Source organism: Marmota marmota, unplaced genomic scaffold (genome assembly GCF_001458135.2).
Source record: "Marmota marmota marmota unplaced genomic scaffold, marMar, whole genome shotgun sequence".
Lineage (NCBI taxonomy): Eukaryota > Metazoa > Chordata > Mammalia > Rodentia > Sciuridae > Marmota > Marmota marmota.
Window position 1 is genome coordinate 17,355,617 of NW_026000082.1, and position 19,351 is coordinate 17,374,967.

At 35.5% G+C, this 19,351-nt stretch overlaps 1 long non-coding RNA gene across 2 annotated transcripts in view; it reads right to left on the minus strand.

Moving 5' to 3' along the window:
- Positions 1-16,705: 16,705 nt before the first annotated feature.
- Positions 16,706-19,351, minus strand: part of LOC125620395 — a 44,686-nt gene continuing 42,040 nt past the window's right edge. For both annotated transcript variants that reach the window (XR_007352027.1, XR_007352028.1), the window contains one exon: positions 16,706-17,286. This is a non-coding gene — a long non-coding RNA (uncharacterized LOC125620395). The remainder of the gene's footprint in view (positions 17,287-19,351) is intronic.

Genomic DNA, 19,351 nt, shown 5'->3' on the forward strand with positions numbered 1-19,351 from the left:
AAATGACAAGAGCAAAATTTTGGAATATTTTAATTTAGATGTTGGTTGAATTCACAGATGCATCAGATGGGGGACCCATGTATACAAAGAGTTGATTGTATTTACAAGGGTAAAACGAAAAGATGGAATTTCTAAGAGAAGTGACAGATTCTGATTCCTAGCAATGATAGTCATGGTGGCAGAAGAGATTAGGTATTTCTTTATTTAGAGTTCAGAGCACAGCATAACTTCTTCTGAACCATTAAGAGTGAGTACTACACTTGCCACCAGGAATTCTGAAGACTCAGGAATATCTCAGTGTGTAATGTAGTCACACCTAAACTGAGGACTTATCTATTTACTCCTTTGGGACTTGTACTGATATCTTGCTCATGTCTATCAGAGACCTCTCATTCTCTAATCTAAATTGAAGATTTCTAATGTATAAGCTCTCCAACTCTCGATAACACTCACCACCAAGTCCTGGCTCCAAATATCCAGAAACCTGCTGGGACTGAAATCAACTTAACATTGGTTATTATCATGAAAAATCACAGTAAACATTTAGAGCAAAGCTTCAGAGAGGTGGAAGAAAAATGAAAACCTTTGTGAAAAAAACACAAAAGCATATATTTATGGCCAGAGTTTGATATTTTGTAACTTAAGATTTCAGATACAGCAATTTCTAATGATGACAATAGAGGTTAAAAAATTATAATGCTTTATTACTAATGTAATTGTTGGCTAAGTCTAAGATCCAAACAGGATGGTTAGCTATCCTCTCTATCCATCCTATTATATTCCATCACCCTACAACCATCTAAAGGAAATTTGTGCTCAAAAATAAATAGGCATGCTATCTTAGGTTTTAAACTGCTCTGTGTGATTAGAAAAGAGATATTAAATTTCTGTGGTAGTTAAATTTTGATAAATTATCTCCACAAAAGTGGAGAAGTGTTGACTAACGCTGTTGCCAAGCAACCATAACACCCTTTCCCCTTTTTGATGGAGCGTGTCCCCCACAGTGTCATGTGCCAGAGGCTTGCTCCCTGTGTGGAGGTGTTAAGGTGGTGAAACACTTAAGAGGCAGAGTTTAGTGGAAGGTACTTGTGTCCTTGGGGGTGCTTCCTTCAGAATCAATTAATGTAGTTCTCTTGGGAACCCAGTTTGTACCCATGGGAGTGGGTTGTCACAAAAAGAGCAAGATAGATACCACTGTCCCAGATGCGAAGGCTAGATCCAGATATTGTTATCTTAAAAGGAGTCAGCAGAAGTGCTAAGAAGGTTAGTAAATGACGGAAGCAAGAAGCATAAGAAACAATATTATGTTAGCTGGATAACATCAGTAGCAAAGAAAGATGGCCTTTTGCTTGATAATATGACTTCTAAAGAAGTGGATGATGTCTTCAAAGGGTCTCTTGTCTCTTCAGGTCTAGAGTAGGAGAGGAAAAGCAATAGTAATTAGAGACACCCACAAGGAAGGTGGTTTCCAGGGAGCTGAGTCAAGTTTTCTTTAAGGGAGTATATTAGTAAAGGTTCTCCAGAAAAACAAAATCAAGAAGATGTGCATTTACAGAGAGAGGATTCTTTTAAAGGATTGTCTCACATGATTATGGAGGTTGGCAAGAGTGAAGTCTGCAGGACAAGGCTGCAATCTGGGGACCGTGGGAAGAGTTTCTGTTGGCACCTAAGTCTAAAAGTATCCTAGAAGCAGAATTCCTGCTTTCTCAGCGGACCCCAGTCTTTTCTCAAGAACTTAAATGGGTTGGATGAGGCTCACCCACATAATTGAAGGTAACCTGCTTTACTTAAAGTCTACTTTTTAGTAGACTAAAGTGTTAATCATATCTAAAAATTATCACCACATCAGCATCTAGACAGTTGCTTGACCAACAACTGTATATTATTGCCTAGCCAGAGTGACAAATAAGATGAAACACTATAGGAAGAAGAAAGAAGAGAATTATATAAATAAGGTAAAAGTGTAGGGCAGAATGACTTTACACAGAATGAATACCCTGAATCAATGAATAAAATAGGTAGAAAAAGAAATGGAAGAGTAAAGTCACAGAAGAAGCTACCAGACAAGGGACTGCAGGAATTTTCATTTTGAAGTGGTTCATTGTGACAAAGGTAAGAAGCAGGGAGGACCAATTAGAACCAGGAGGGAGCCCAATTCACGGAAAATGGGATTTCATTAAGGGGAAGGAGTTTGTACTGAAGAGGAAGTACACAGAGTCTAAGAGAGAATCCAGGTTAAACTTGGATTATACTCTAGTGTCTGAAGGGAAAAATAAAAGGAATATTTGGCAATAGTATTGACCTCTTTTTGCATCGTGTTATGGTTTGAATCTTAAATGTCCCCCAAAAGTCCATAAGCTCAAGGCTTGGTCACCAGCCTGGGGCACTATCAGGAAGGGGTAGAACTTTAAAACAGTGGAGCCTACTTGAAGGAAGTTAGTTTACTGGGATGTTCCCTTGAAGGGAATATTGGACCCCTGGCTCTTTACTCTCTCTCTCTCTCTTTGCTTCCTGGCCACCATAATGTACTGTCTCATCATAGACAGAAACAGAACCATTCATGGACTGAAATCTCTGAAGCCTGTCAGCCAAAATAAATCTTCCCTCCTTATAAGTTAATGTTCTCAAGTATTTTGATATAGCAATGGAAAATTAACACACCCCTCCATTCCAGTTTTAGATATCCTGATTGACTCTTTAGTTAACATTCCTGAGTTGCTCTGCATGGAATTTTTCTTTTCCTGGACTGGGTACTGCCTGGTTCTAATTTGTCTTGATGGGAGCAGGAGGGCAGGAAGAGGGAGATGATTGGCCAAAATACAGGGAAGTCTGTGTCTTCTTAGGACTTCTCACTCAAATTAAACAATTTTGCTTCTCTCAAGCAGATATAATTTTGCATCACTTTAAGCAACTTTCTTACAATTTCTAAGTCCTCATTTGTTTATTAATTTGATAAAAAAAATAGAACACAAACTATAATGATCATGATAGACCCTAAAATATACTATGTAGGGAAGCTTTGAAAATAATAAGTAATAGACACACGGTGAGTTACTAAATAGATGAAGATACCCCTGCCTTTTTTACAGTACAAAATTGCAGAGAGCACCTCCATCTCAGAAATTCATCTTTGCTTCTGAGGATCAGGCACAGTATCTGTGATCTATTAGCCAACAGAAGTTAGAAATCCTGTCATGCTTCTTCTTCCCACCCCCCTACAAAGGGGAGGGCATGATAAGGTTTCAAAAGTCACACCTGAATATTGCAGATCTTGTAAAATTGAGTGTAATACCAGGGCTACAAAGTAAATGGAAATTCTTCAAAGCAATAGCCTCTCTCGACCATTTCCCGCTTCAGTCTTTGAAACCCACAGCATTAAAGTCATCAATGGAAACTCTGGCTCAAGAGAAAGTGGGTATGGTAGGAAAGCCTCGGCCCTTGGATTAAAATCCCTAGCATGTGCGAGGCACTGGGTTCGATCCTCAACACCACATAAAAATTTTAAAATAAATAATAAAATAAAGGTATAAAATCCCAAATATGAACCAGAAGGTTGAGGGGCATAAATCATAGAGACCCTGACTTATCAATGAGCACAAGATCAAGATACAAGTGGAGATCTCACTCTAACCCAAGACTGGGGGCTGCTACCAGTTTGGAGGCTCCTGAGAGATCCCAAGCCAGTATCTGGGAACCTAAAGTAGTCATAAAACTCTTATGGGAGCTTCAGAAGAACATGACAAAATAGAACTAAATATTTAAGTCATCCAGATTCACTTGGTTATTCCCTCCTTCTCATTGTTCTAGGTGAAGAGTCCTTGAACCCTAATTGAGCACACATTTTGAAGTCTAAAAACCTCTCCAAATTCCAATTGAATCAAAATATTCAGGTTATTACTGTCTCTAGTCCCTACATCTAAGCATTGCGTCTCTATCCAGTTTCCACATCAACTCCAAAGCATACCTCAGTAACATTAAAATTTTTCATTAGAAATCAAATATCCCAAGTGTTTTGTGATGCTTACTTTATTAGGGACTTGAGGTTCATAGAAAATATAACACAACCCTAAACAAAATATGGTACTATTTTAAGAATCAACTTTCTCTTCCCCATTTTCCTTTCTGACTCTCTGGCCCACATAAAGAAAATATTTTCATCTTATCTATTATTATATATTCTTACTTTTCTCAGAAATATTGTCCCTTGATGACACTAAAGCTCAACAGTATTTGCCTCCCTCCAGATGATTCACCAAGGCTTTGGTAAGTAGTATGCTCCCTAAAATAATTAAATTTCTTGCCACCAACAAGAGAGAAAAATATCGTCACTTCATTATTCTTTCCTGAAAATGAACTTTGTAACTTGTGCAAAATTTGAGCTCGATTTGGCTAGGTCATATGCAAGAAAACTGGAAATTGTTCAGGATAATCAATCACTGGGTGAAGCAGCAACTTTGACACAATATGAATCATACAAACTTGATCTAGCAAATCTTAATCTCTTCGTCTTAATACATGGCAGTCAAAATTCATTGAACATTACTTGTATAATCATAGACTTCCAGGACTAGCCTCCCTGTCCAAAAAGTCTCCTGGAAATGTATTCATAACATTGCCTAGTCACAGAAATAGGTGAGGCCGGCAGCACTATAGAGGAACAGGTACAGGCAAAAGGTGGTCAGGATCCAGAGGGCACTGTAACAAGGGCAAGGATGCAAAAGCCAAACACAGACCCCAGGAAAACTTGTGAAGACTTGATAAAGCCTCATGCAAGAAGAACAAGAGTTACAGAAAGAACAAGGGGAAGCACTGAGACAGACGGACCTATGATTTGATCTCGGTGTGTGTTCTAGATACAGACACTGATGGTGAAATAGGATTCACAATAGGATCAGTAAATACATCTGTGTGTACATAAATAGATATTTGTGCTAGGTAGATACTCTTGTTATCATCTCTTGTTATGAGCACAAGGTATCTTTATGAAATATTTCCCTTTATTTCTACTAAAGCTTTTTTTGTCTTATAATCCATTGTGTCTGACATTAGAATAGTTATGTTAGCTTTCTTTTGATTGCTTCTTGTACAGACTATCTTTATCTATACTTTTAGACTACTTTGTGCTCTTCTAATAAAAGTATGTCTCATGTAAGCAGCATGTTGAACTTGTTTTTAACCAGTAGGACACTTCTATTCTTCTAGTTGGAGCATTTAGTCCTTTCATTTTTAATGTATTACTAATACAGTAGAGTTGCTATATAAGATTTCATTTATTTTCTGTTTGGCTTCTCAGTTTCATAGTCCTTCTTTTCTTCTTTTAATTATTTACTTTTTATTATTTTATTTGTGGCTCATTTGTTAACTTAATAGTGACATAATGCTCCTTGTTTCTTCTCTCCTGACTTATGGATTAAATTTTCAATTTTATTCTTCTTCTATTAAATTTTTAGTTTTATGCCCTATTACTATTTAAGTGGTTACCTGAGAGATTACATCATTTTTATTGACTTACTAGAATTTAATACTGCTTGAATTTTAGAAATTCGCTTATTACTTCAACTTGTATTATTATTTTTATGTGTATTAGCTACACATGTATATTCTACTCTATAATACTTTCAATTATTATTCTGAGTAGTAAATATTATCTATCCATATATTTACCCATTTTGTGTCCTTTCATTATTTCTTGACTCTTATATATCAAACTGGAATCATTTTTCTTCCACCTGAAGAGAAGTCTGCTGACTACAAATTTCCTCAACTTCTCTTTATCTAAAATGTTTTTATTTCATGTTTACTTTTTGAAGCATAGTTCATAGTTTTACTAGATAGAATAGAATTTTAGGCTAGTACAGGTAGGGTGTGTTTGTGTGTGTGTGTATGCATGTGTGTATGTGTGTAAGTTCTGGTATTTGATAGATGTCAACCTGATTATTCACAGATTCCATAGACTTTTGAGAAGTCATCTATCAATCTTTGTGCTTTTAAAGTTAATTTGCCTCTCTGGAGACAGCAATGAGAGAAATTTTCACTCGGGAGTGATGAAATGCTCTGTAAATAAGATGATGGTTGCATAATCAAATAAACTAAAAAACATGGAAATATGCATTTTAAATGGAGGAAAATATGAACAAAAAATATGGTGTGCGAGAAAAATAAGTTAAAAACAGACAAACAAATCCTAATATTTTTAAAAGTTACATTAAGTATGGACTGAACATTTCATTCAAAAGGCAGAGATCACCAAACTGATAAAAACAGATCCTTTTAATCTGCAAGAGACATTCCTTAAATTCAAATAGGTTAACAGTAAAATGAATTATGAGAGGGTCAATAGCATACAAAAAATATAATAATTATAAATGTCACACCTACTTTTATACATACAGAGTCCCAAAGTACATAAAATAAAAACTGAAAAAATCCAAAGAAGAAATAAAAATTCAACAATCATGGTTGGACATTTCAATTGTTGACATTTCAGTAATAGAACAAACTAGATAGAAAACTACACAGGGTACAGAAAATTTAGAAAACAATATCTTCTAACTTGATTGACATTTATAGAGCACTCCACCGAAAGTTACAGAACAAATGTTATTTTCAAGTGCATATTAAAAAATTCCCCGCAAAATAAATCTCAATGAATTTGAAGAAATTTAATTCATATGAAATTTGTTTTCTAAACAAATAAAACTTGGAATCAGTAATAAAAGAAATTTGGTGAATTCCCAAATATTTGAAATTAAACAACACAGTTCCAAATAAGTTGTAACAATATGAAGTCACAATAAGAAATTAGAAAATGTTTTGAACTCATGAAAATGAAAGCACAACAAATCAAAATTTATGCAATATGATGAAACTTGTACTGAAATAGAAATTTATAGTTTGGGGCACTTAGGTTTGTAAAAAGTGAAATTCTCCAATCAGTCATATAAATCTTTACCTTAAGAAAATAGAAAAAGAAAAGGTAATTAAATCAAAAGAAGTCAGAAAGTTGTATATAATGAAAAAGAATAAATTAAAAAATCAAAAGGGACGTAAAGAACAATCAGGATAGAAAATAATGAAATAGAAGCAGGAACACAATAGAGAAAATCAATGAAACTGAAAATTGATTCTTTTAAATGACCAACAAAATTGGCAAACCCTTAATCAGACTCACCAAGGGTGGGGGTGGGGGAACAGAAGACAAAAGATTACCAAAATGAAAGGTAGAATGTAACTACTTCCCCTGTTGAAATTCAAAGGATGATACTGGAATGTTAGGAACAATTTTTTGCTCATCAATTAAAAATTGGCAAATAGAAACATTAACAAAACTGACTCAAGAAGAAAAAGAAAATAATAAATAATAATAATAAATAATAATTATTAATTATAATATTATAATCATATATTATTGTACTATGTAATATTATAATCATATATCATAATATTGTATGTTATAGTATAATATTATAATAATTAATAATTAATAATGATAATAAATAAGAGGTTGGTAAGTGATATTAAATATTTAATTAAATACTACCAATGTTACTCAAACTTTTTCAGAAAATAGCAGACAGAGGAACACTTCTCAGTTTGTTCTATAAGGGCAGTATTACATTGATATTCAAACCAGAAAAAGACATCACAGGAAGAAAACCAAAGATCAGTATCTTATGAGCACAGAAATAAAAATCCTTTTAAAATATTAATGAGCTGGGGCTTGTGGGTATAACTCAGTGGTAAAGTGTGTGATGAGCATGTTTAAGATCCTATGTCTAACCCCCAGCTTAAATAAATAAATATATTTACGTATTTATAAATAACATATGTATATAAATTGAATACAGCAATGTACAAAAGTGATTATACACCACTTATCCCAGCATTCAAGATTAATTTATATTATGACCATAATGTAATAAAATAAAGGAAAAAACAAGTGATCATTTCAATATATAAAGAAAATACATTTGACAAAGTATAACTCCAGTTCATGGTTTATTAAATCTTTTAATAAATTAGGAATAGAGGGGAACTTCCTCAACTTGATTTTTTTAAATCAGCTACAGATGACATCACACTTAGTGGTGAAAGATAGAGGCTTTCCCCTGCTATGGAATAAATGTTTGTGTCCTGAAAAAAATTTATATGTTGAATACTAATCTCTAATGTGATGGTGTTTGGGAATAGAACTCTGGAGATAATTAGGATTAGCTTAGTCACAAGGGTGGGCCTTCATGCTAATATTTATTCCCCAAAGAGGAATAGACCTGAGACAGCACTCTCTCTGCCAAGTGAAAATACAAGAAAACAATTATCTCTAAACCAGGAAAAAGGGCCCTCGTCAGACAGATCTGCTGACACCTTGATCTTCAAGTTTCCAGCCTCCAGAAATGTGGGAATGTTTGTGTTTCTGCCACCCAGTCTAGGAGCACTATTTGTCAAAACAGCCTGAATTAACACACACCCTAATTTTGAGAACAAGGGAAAATTGTCTGCTGCCACTACTTCTACACTCTTGAGACTCCAGCCTATGCAAAAGGCAAGGAAAAGCCATACAGATTACAATGGAAGAAGTGAAACTCTCTTTACTCACACAAACCTCTGTGTAGTGTAGTTTTCTGGCTTCTCTGCCATCTTTTATGACCTTGGAACCATAATTCTCTGAGGTCAAAATTTCTGGATGGACTTAATCACTTAGTTGAGGATTTAAAAGTTTTGTTTTCTATAAGATGGAATCTAGAACAGGATCTTGGGAATGATTTGGGGTCATCCGTTCCCTCTCACCTCCCAAAATGTTAATCACTTAATACTTTTCCTTTCTTTCTACTTAATAAATAAAATTTGGATCATTGCACTTATATCATTGCTTTATAAATTGTTCGTGTCTCTTTTCTGCTAGAAGTTGAATCTCCAGAAATCAAACACACTCTTTTTTTAAACATAGCCTCATTGTGCCTGGTACTTGACATATATATACAGAAGAAGCTTAATGAATGAATTAATCACACACGTCCTGAAATAACTGAATATAAGGTTAAAAATATCCAAGAGAGGTGAACACAGTATGTCAATAATTTACAAGTCTCCTAATGAATTCAGCCTATGTCCTGATCACAGAGTCTCAACCAACATAGCTCATTTATCCCAGGAGCTCTGAACCTCCCTGTCCATCAACTACCTCACTGTGATTGATGTTCCTCCTGCAAGTAACATCACCAAGCTCATGTAGCAATTGTTCTACCTTTATATTGGTGTTTTATTGTTTTTGTTTTTGTTTTCTGGTTAGGAGCAGATGAAGATTTCTCTCTCTCTCTCTCTCTCTCTCTCTCTCTCTCTCTCTCTTTCTTTCTCTCTCTCTCTCTCTCCCTCTCTCTCTGTCAATCCTCTGGTGCTCCAGCCTTTTGATGAGGGACAAGTCTCTCCTGAATGTCAACCCTGGGGAAGGAATCATAGAAAGTGGACAGAAGAGAAGAGTCATTTTAGTGGGGAATAGAGAAAACAGAACATGGTAGGTGTACACATAAGTATTAGGAAGAGCCAGAGCTTGGAATAGTGAGAAATTAATAATAATGGTCACACCTTGTTGAGAGTAGAATTTGATAGGAGTTAAACTGAAGGAAAAGTTCTTTTTTTCTTAACTCTATGTTGTGTGCCCTCATTTATTCAACTAAATTGTTTTTATGAGATAATTTACTTGTTTCTGTTTTCCGGATTATAAGCAATTATTTGACAAACAACACATACACACATTTTTTTCACATATATAACAAGTAATCTTCTCAGGAAAAATTCCTGGGTCTTTAACTCTCTGAAAATGCTAGACCACCCTCATCATGGGAAAGGTATCCTCTGGAAGTCAGCCAGGGAGACCCAGAAGAACCCAAAGATATCATTGAGTGGAACAATGATAGCTTTGGCTGTGCAAACTTAGAAGTGAACGTAGTTTAGGTAGATTTACAAAATTATCTTTATCACATTAGTAGATTAGCTAAACATTATTCTATCAGGTTTCATTTGGATTTCTGAAATTCTTGGCAAGCATAGTAAGATGTCTAGGTTTAGATAATAAACTAATTACTCATTCTCATGAACAGAACATTACCATGAATTATAATTTCAGATTTCCTATGGCTGGGACTGCCAACTTCAGATTATTATCTGTGGGTTGCTATCAGGGTTTACAAAGCAATCACATTATTTGACAGAAACTGGCCAACACTTATGAGAAGTATTGTGTTAGTTGTTGTTGTAATTGTGTGTACTTCAATGTCTATTCCAAGACACTGTTCTTTTTAGATACATAAATAATTCACATTTCACTGGTTATTAAATAAAACAAATGTGAATAAATGGTACCATATTTCAATTAATTCTAGCATTTTACTTTTTGGCACCCTGCATAGAATGACACCTTGAATAGCTGGATTTTCTTTCCCTTAATCTTATTTTATTCTCATAGCCTTCTTAGGATCCTGGTATAACCAAAAGAAGGGCAAAGTCATAACTTAGTCATAAATTGGAAGGTTTTTTTTATCCTTTTGAAATCAGGAAACCCAATAAAAAATATAATGCAATAACTCAAAAATGGAACATTTCAAGTCAGGTATATAGATCAGAGAAACTCCTTTATCTCAATAGTCAGCAAGAATATAACTAGCTCTTGCTCTTTCTGGATCGCTGGATTATCACTCATGGAGTGACAGTCCTTATGATATAGTTTCCCAACAGATGTGCAGTGGATAGACACCAAGTGAGCCCACTGATACTTTGCCCTTAGCTTTTGTAACATCCAGGCCTGGACACTGCAAGTTGGTCTCTTCTTTCCAGAAGCTAATGTGAGGCCTTCAGATGGTAGCCAAAGCACAGTGGGACTGGTGGTGGCCCATAAAGCCCACAATCCAATGAAAAGTTCCCCAAGGGCTCTGCCACCTGCATTGCAGACTGCTACTAAAGATGAATGAAGAACGCTTGGAGCTGCTAAAGGAGTTCGTTTATTTTTTTCCTCAAGAATAAGGTACATAGTCTAAAGACAGACCACTAGGAAGAATAATGGGAAAGCCAAATAAAGGTTCTAGCAGGCACAGCTTCATGTGATAACCCAAATATCTATCTTAACAAATTTCAGATATTTTTCACATGAAATTCCATGGAAAAGAGACTATCAGTGTACCTCAAAATGCCATCAATGAGATATAAGCTCTGTGGAAGTAGAAAGAATAATTGTAAGAACATTATGAAACAATGATACTTTTCTTCAATGTGATGAGATGAACTCTCATATCACTCCACAAAATAGTATAAACTCCCCTGAGTAATCCCCTGCCCTTGAGTGTGGTTGGTCTACCAACTTATTTCTAATCAGTGGTCTGTCTCAGTGCTAAGGGTATTTCATCTCTGTAACTAATGATGAAAGACTTTGACCTCCACCTTGCTAGTGCACTTTCTCCCTCGCTAGCTTTGATGAAGCAAGGTTCTCCTGCCCAACATCCCCAAAGGAACTAAAACCTGTCAACAGTTAAGTAAGTGATTTTAGAAGCAGATCCTCCTTATCAAACCTGATGATGAGACCCCCCACCTGGATGATGCCTTGATTCTATAGACTTGTGAGAGACCCTGAAACAGAGGACCCATATAAGCCATGCCTGGATTTCTAACCTGCAGATACTGTAAAATAATACATGCATGCTATTTTAAGCTCCTGAGATTGTGGTAATTTGTTAGATTGCCAAAGTCAACACACACAATATGTAAGACTATTTGCAAATCATTAAAATGCATGTCTGAATGGAAAGAAATGGATGGCAAAAAAATGCAGCTCATTAATTCCCAGAAGTATATACATTGAAAACTTAAAATGTTTGTTATTTATATTTCACAGTTTCCTAAATCATATTTGAGGACAAAAAGCTATGTTGGAGGACGTTAACTACAGTATTTATAAAGGTAAAGTTTTAGAAACCAACAAAGACTCTCCCGTAGCATGTGCTTGTAATACAACTATTTCTCTTATACAGTGCATTTATTCTTTTTTTTTTTCTTTCATGACATGAAGCTGAAAGGTAGGCAATTCAGAGGTAGTAAAGGGACTCCATTAAATCATTAGGGATAAAGACCTTTTAATCTTCCTGCTCTTCTATCCTGGAAGCAGTTGGCTTTCATCCTCAGGGTCACCTCATACTCATATGATGACTTCTAGAGCTCAAGCCATTATTTGCTCTTTCCAGGCACAAAGGACGAGCAATAGGGGAAAGGTTAAATGGCACTTGAGGGCGAGCTCAGGCCTCTTTAAAAAGCTTCCTTCAGGCCCATTCAGTGTCCCATTTGCGAAGGCCAACATTTTAGGACATGTCAATCTGCGTCTAGTTGGGAGGCAGTTTCTGCCCCAGAGTCCACACATGGAAACTTTGACATGAAATTAGTATTGTTTAGAAACATAGGGATAGTTAATAACTCAGAGAACTCCGTGGAGCTCAAAGGTATCAGGTGCAAAAGAAAAGCTTTATCTCTAAACTAAGGAATAATGGAGAATAAAACAACTAAGGAGTGTGTTCAATTCTGAGGTTGAAATTCAAGCCTCTTTGAAGAGGGCATGGCCACCACAAAAACACAGAGACCCTCTGCCAGAGGCCCTGCCGAGGAGGTTGACCAGTACTGCTCTGTACAAGTGGTCCAATATTGCTAAAAATACAAGAAAGCTAAAGATGCTCTTCAGAATTGTTCAGTGTTGAAAAGGGTATGATGGACCAGACTGGTCCATCAGAGTGGCCTTCCATGGACAGAGCATGGCAAGAATGGAGTTTCTCAAAAGTGGCTGCCGGAAAAGTTGTGATTGGCACACACAGCTGGAGCCCACCCACATGGCTGCTCCTGTTTTAGACACAGTGTTCTACAAATGTCAGTCAGGTTAGTTGATTTATAGTTGTTCAAGTTTTCTACTGATTTTCACACTACTTATTTAATACTTGTATTACAAGCACATGCTACGGGAGAGTCTTTGTTGGTTTCTAAAACTTTACCTTTATAAATACTGTAGTTAATACACTTATTTATCTGAAGTCTTTGATCTTCAGATAAATATGTGTACTTGTTTCTCCTTTTAGTTTTATCAGTATTCATTTCATATATTTTAAAACATTGTTATCTGGTACATAAATATACATGATTCTCATATCTCCTAGATGAATGCTCCTTTCACAATTATAAAATGATTCTCCTTATCATGTGTAACGTTCTTTGTTCTGAAATCTATTTTGTGTGGTATTAATACTGTCATGTGCTCCATAATAGCATTTTGGTGTATGATGGACCATATATACAATGGTTCAATTTGATCAACCAGTGATGTTGGAGCCATCTTAATTTGCGTATGTACATTCTATGTTTGCACAATGACCAATCAAAATAACAACACATTTCTCAGAACCTGTCCCATTAAGCCATGCATGACTATCAAGCTACTTGAGCTTTCCTTTGATTAATTATAGCCTGGTATATCTTTCTCCACCCTATTATTTGGCCTAATTGTATCTTTTTATTTCAAGTAAATTTCTTACAAACAACTTCTGGAAAACATGTGATGAAATACTTGTACCTAAATATTACAACTTAAAAATAAGAAAACCATCACTCACTTTAAAAATAGGCAAAAGATATGAACAGACACCAAAGAAGATATAAAGATGCAAGTAAGCATATAAAAAGATATTTATTTGTCATTAACAAATTGAAAATTAAAACAGTAGTGGAATGCTATTACATGCTAATAAACATAGCTAAAATATAAAAAACTGACAATACCGCATGTTGGCAAAGATGTGGAGCAATAGGAAATCTTATTCTGCTAATGGGAATGAAAAAATGATACAAGCTACTTTGAAAGACAGTTTGACATTTTTTTACAAGCCTGCAGACTCTTACAATAAAATCTAGCAAGTATCATCTATATAGTAATTCTAGCTGATTTGAAAGCTTATGTATACACAGTAACACGAAGGTTTGTAACTGTTTTTATTCATAATTTCCAAATTTTGGGACAATTAAAATGATCTTAGTAATCTTTATGTAAAAAATAAATAAATGACGGTACATCCATAAAATGGAAAATTATTCAGTGACAAAAATAAATGAGCTCTAAAGCCACAAAAACACATGGTACAACACCAAGTGAAACCAGTCCTAAAAAGCTACATCGTGCATTAATTAAGTGACATGTGGTTTTAGTTATATGACATGTGGAAAGGGCAAAACTATATTGACAGTAAAATAATAAGTGGTCACCCAAAGCTCAAAGGGAAGAGAGGATTGATGTACAGCTGAAACTTGGTGTTCTTTTAGAGGTGTAAAATTACTGCAAGATATTTTAATGCAGATACATGACATTATGCATTTCTTAAAACCCATAGAATTTAATAAACAGATCAAATTTAATGCATACAAATTTTTTAAAACCCATTTAAGTAATAAGGCAACCAAAAGAAGGTTGGTTGACTCTGATGAGAATATCAAATTTTATTACAAACATATGAAACAACCGTATTGAAGGGGTGAGTGGCAAAAATAGTCAACAAAGTGACATTGGAAGTGTATAAGTCCAAATGTAAAAGAACTGCACATAAAAATTGTAGTGTAGCTGATGAAATTATTTCCCATGAGAGTATGAATTAACAATTCTGAATATTTCTATACATGTACACTGGAATTGTACAAATAAAATTGCAGTGAATGGTAAGAACCAGGTATCTCATTGGAATGGGAATATACAGATAAAGAAGGGAAGTCAGAATGATTCAAGCTAAATGAATCGATTTGAAGACAACACTATGAATTTGTGTTGAAATTAATATAGCTATAGAAGATTATATAGAGAAAAGTTCATAAATATGTGTCTATACATGGGCTAGTGTACCCATGGCTATTCTGTCAGTTGTGAGGGTCCAAAAGAAACAACATCCCAATAGCAACAAGCACAACTAATGTCCATATCTTGGTTTCTAATACCATTTACCAATAAAAAGAAGCAGGACTCCTTGAATAAATGGTTGACTCTAAAATTAGGGTTTTAAATATGCAGGATGATCCAGGAGCATTATGTAGTATCAAAAAAAATTTGTCTCCCCATATACAAAATGGAGAGACAATGAGAGCCCTATAATAATGGGTTGTCACAGAAGCACAAGCACCAACGGAAAGAACTTCCTCTTGCCAAAGCTGAATTAATTTGAGCAAAAAATAATAATATTGTAGCCAAGATGGTGGTATATACCTGTAATCCTAGCTGCTTAGGAGGCTCAGGCAGGAGTGTCACAATTTCAAAGCTGGCCTTAGCAACTTAGTGAGGTTCTAAGCAACTTAGCAAGACCCTGTCTTTAAATAAAATATAAAAAATAAAATGCTGGGCACATCAATGTTTATAGCAGCACAACTCACAATAGCTAAGCTGTGGAACCAACCTAGATGCCCTTAAGTAGATGCATGGATTTTAAAAAATGTGGCATATATATATATATATATATATATATATATATATATACAGCTGGAATATTACTCAGCAATAAAAGAGAATAAAATCATGGCATTTGCAGGGAGATGGATGGAGTTAGAGAAGACAATGCTAAGTGAAGTTAGCCAATCCCAAAAAAACAAATGCCCAGTGTTTTCCTTGATATAAGGAGGCTGATAGGGAGAGAGCGCATGGGAGGAATAGACGAACTCTAGATAGGGCAGAGGGGTTGGAGGGAAAGGGAAGGGGCATAGGGTAATTAATGATGGTGGAATATCATGATCATTATTATCCAAATTACAGGTATGAAGACACAAATTGGTGTGAATATACTATGTATACAACCAGGGATATGAAAAATTGTGCTGTCTCTATATAATAAGAATTGTAATGCATTCACTGTCATATATAAATAAAAATAAAGTAATAAATAAATAAAAGGCTGGGGATGTGGCTTAGTGGTTTAGTGCCATTGGTTCAATCCTCAATCCCCAGTACAAAAAAAATAGTATTGTATTATAACCCAAAGTATAAAATAAATATCCATGAGGTCATTCATAGAGGTAATCAAGGTCAGCATGAAGAGTGGCGAGTGGTGTTGATATATGTATCTTTAATATGACAATATTGTGTGAATGGCATCTCTATGGGCTTCATCTAAAACCCCAGTATCTAATCATGAGGAAAAAACATCAGATAAGTCAGGCTTGAGGAACATTCTACACAATATCATGCCAGTACATCTTAAAACAGTTAAGGTTGTAAAACACACAGAAAGTCTGAAAAACTGTTCTAACCAAAGGATGATTTCCTAGATGAGATTCTGTAACAGAAAAGGTACATTAATGACAAACTAATTGATACCAATTGGTACCAATTTTTAGTCAGCTTTTTCATCACTTTGAACAAAGACCTGAAAAGAACAATTAGAGGAGAAAAAGGTTATTTGGGGGCACATGGTATCAGAGGTCTTAGTCCATAGATGGCCAACTCCATTCTCTGGGCCCAAAGGTGAGGCAGAACATTATGGCAGAAAAGTGTGGCAGCCGAAAGCAGCTCAGGACACGGCACTCTGTTTCTCAGGAAACAGAAAAAGAAAGAGAAACTCCACTCACCAGCAACAAAATATGTACCCCAAAGTCACACCCTCCTTCAGCCACCCAACCTGCCTTCAGTTACTGCTCAGTTAATCCCTGTCAGTGGATTAATTCACTGACTGGGGTAAGGTTGTCATAATCCAATCATTTCACCTCTAACCCTTCTTGCATTGTCTCACACAGGAGCCTTTGGGGGACACCTCATATCTAAACCATAACAGTTTGAAAAGAAATGTGGACTTGAAATAACATAACCTACTCATGCGAGAGGATCATGATAGGGAAGCTGAATGTAGAGTACACGGGAACGCTGAACTTATCCAGCTTCTTCTCTAAATCTAAAATTGTTCTAACCAAGTTCATTTGAAAATGTGTCGTAGATCTAAACACAAAATGTAAAAACAATAGGAGTGACATCAGCAAGATGGTCGAATAGGAAGCCCCAAAGTTTCCTTCTCCTCCTGCAAGCAATGACTCCCCAACAGTACACAGATCAAAACCTCTGGTAAGAAATCAAAATAAATAAATAATTTTAAAAAATAGTTAAGAGTTTCCGGCACCCCAGACAACCATGGAGCAAGCAGCATCAAAGCCGGCAGGAAAACGTTTGGCATTCACTTTTCACAGTCCCTTCTCCTGGCTCAACATGGCATGATTGGAAGAAAATTCCTCAATTCAGGCATCTCCCTAAAAAGAGAAAAAAATAATGACACATAAAAAAATTTTAAAAAATAATGAAACATATATATAACATTTAGACTTGAGGGGAGTCGGGGTTACAGGTGGAACTGTCAAGGGATTGATTTCTGTCTTACCTAAACATGAGCACTGAAAGGAAAGGACATAGGTTGGGAGTCACCAAACTCCTTTAATAGTTTAGAGTTGAACACATACAGTCACCCAAGTCTTTCCCCTTAGCTGAGCAAAGAACAAGAAAGAGAAAAACTCTTCAACTCCCAAGGGAAGGAAAGAGTTGCAGCGAGTATACAGGTTTCAGCTGTGTAGGGAGCTGCCTGAGGGACTAATTTTTATCTTTCTTGCCTTAGAATATGGATGGGACCCAGCGTAGTCTGATTTCTTGAGGCCTCTAACAACAAAAGAGAGCTGGCTTCCTGCTGCTCCAGAAGACTGGCAATAAGTAGACAGAGGCCAATAAAGATCAGGGGCCTCTCCCTTTGTGCTCAAAGTCCTGCCTCTCCCTCCAGTGGGCTGTGAAGGGTCTGGTTTAGGTCTTGGCCATCTCAGAGCGCTTACAGAACCTGACATACTCTAGAACCTCGGAAGCCACTGAGAACAAAAGAGAGCAAGTTGGCTTGTACCAGCTTCAGAGAACTTAATAGTATTACAGAGATAACAAAGAGAGCAAGATGTTGGGAGGGGAGGAGTCAGCAAATCCCTCTAACGGAAACTTTGCACAAGTCCAGGGAACACACATGAACAAAAAGATTTAAAATGCCTGTTTAATCTCTAGCTAGGGTATTTGATGAAGGTCTTTCCTATATAGACCCAGTCTGTAAAGACAAAGAGGTTATTTTTTCAAATACATGAATCCCAACAAAATTAATTTGCATGAAGAAACAGGGAAATAAAGACTAAAGGTACAAACTAAATCTCCAGAAATCAAACTCTACATAAATGAAGACATATGGATCACATGAAAAATAATTCAAGATACTCACAATAAATATGCTCAAGGAGGGCTAGGGTTGTGACTCAGTGGTAGCACACTTGCCTGGCATGTCTGAGGCACTGGGTTTGATTCTCAGCACCATATAAATACATAAAATAAAGGTCTATCAACAACTAAAAATTTTTTTTTAAATAATATGTTCAAGGAGCTCAGAATATAAGAAACTCAACAAAGAAATAAAAATTTTTAAATAATCAAAAAGAAATTTTGAAACTGAAGAATACAATAACTCCATTGGGGAAAAAGGTCTCTAAAGGAGGTCAACAGCAGATTTGATATAAAGAAGAATCAGTGAATTTGAAGATAACTCATTTGAAATTATCCTCAGGAGCAAAGAAAAAGTAATGAAAAAATTAAGAAAGCCTAAGGGATTTATGGACACCATCAAATATATAAATATAAGCATTGTGGGAATTCAAGGAGAAAAGAGAAAGCAGAAAATTATTTTGAAGCAATAATAGTCAAAAATTTCCCAAATGTGGATAAAAAGATGGACATACAGATTTAAAAATCGCAATAGACCTTAACTAGTCTATTATTATTACTATTAATTGTTAATATTAATATTATTGTTAACTGGTCTATTATTATTAATAAACCCAAAGAAATCCACACCAAGACACATTATAATCAAATTGTCAAAATTCAAATACAAAAAGAATTTTAAAACATCAAGACAAAAGTGACTCATAATATACAAGGCAACCCCTCCAACACTCCATGGATTTCTAAGTGGAAACACTGCAGACCAGAAGAGATTGGATGGCATATTTAAAATACCAGAAGAAGAAAAGTGGGGGAAAAAAAACCTGTAAGAACACTGTGTCTGGCAATTTAGCCTTTAAAATTGAAGGAGATGTAATGTTAGCAAGATGATGGAAAAGAAGGTCCCCAACTTTAATCTCAGTTAGCAACTACCCATAGTTGATATTCCATTTGTGAAGATCACAGAATCTGAGGATGTGGCAGGAGCTTCCCTGTTATGGGTTGGATATGAAGCATTGAAGTATTCCCCCAAATGTCCCCTGTGTTAATGCAGCAATATTCATAAGTAACATGATT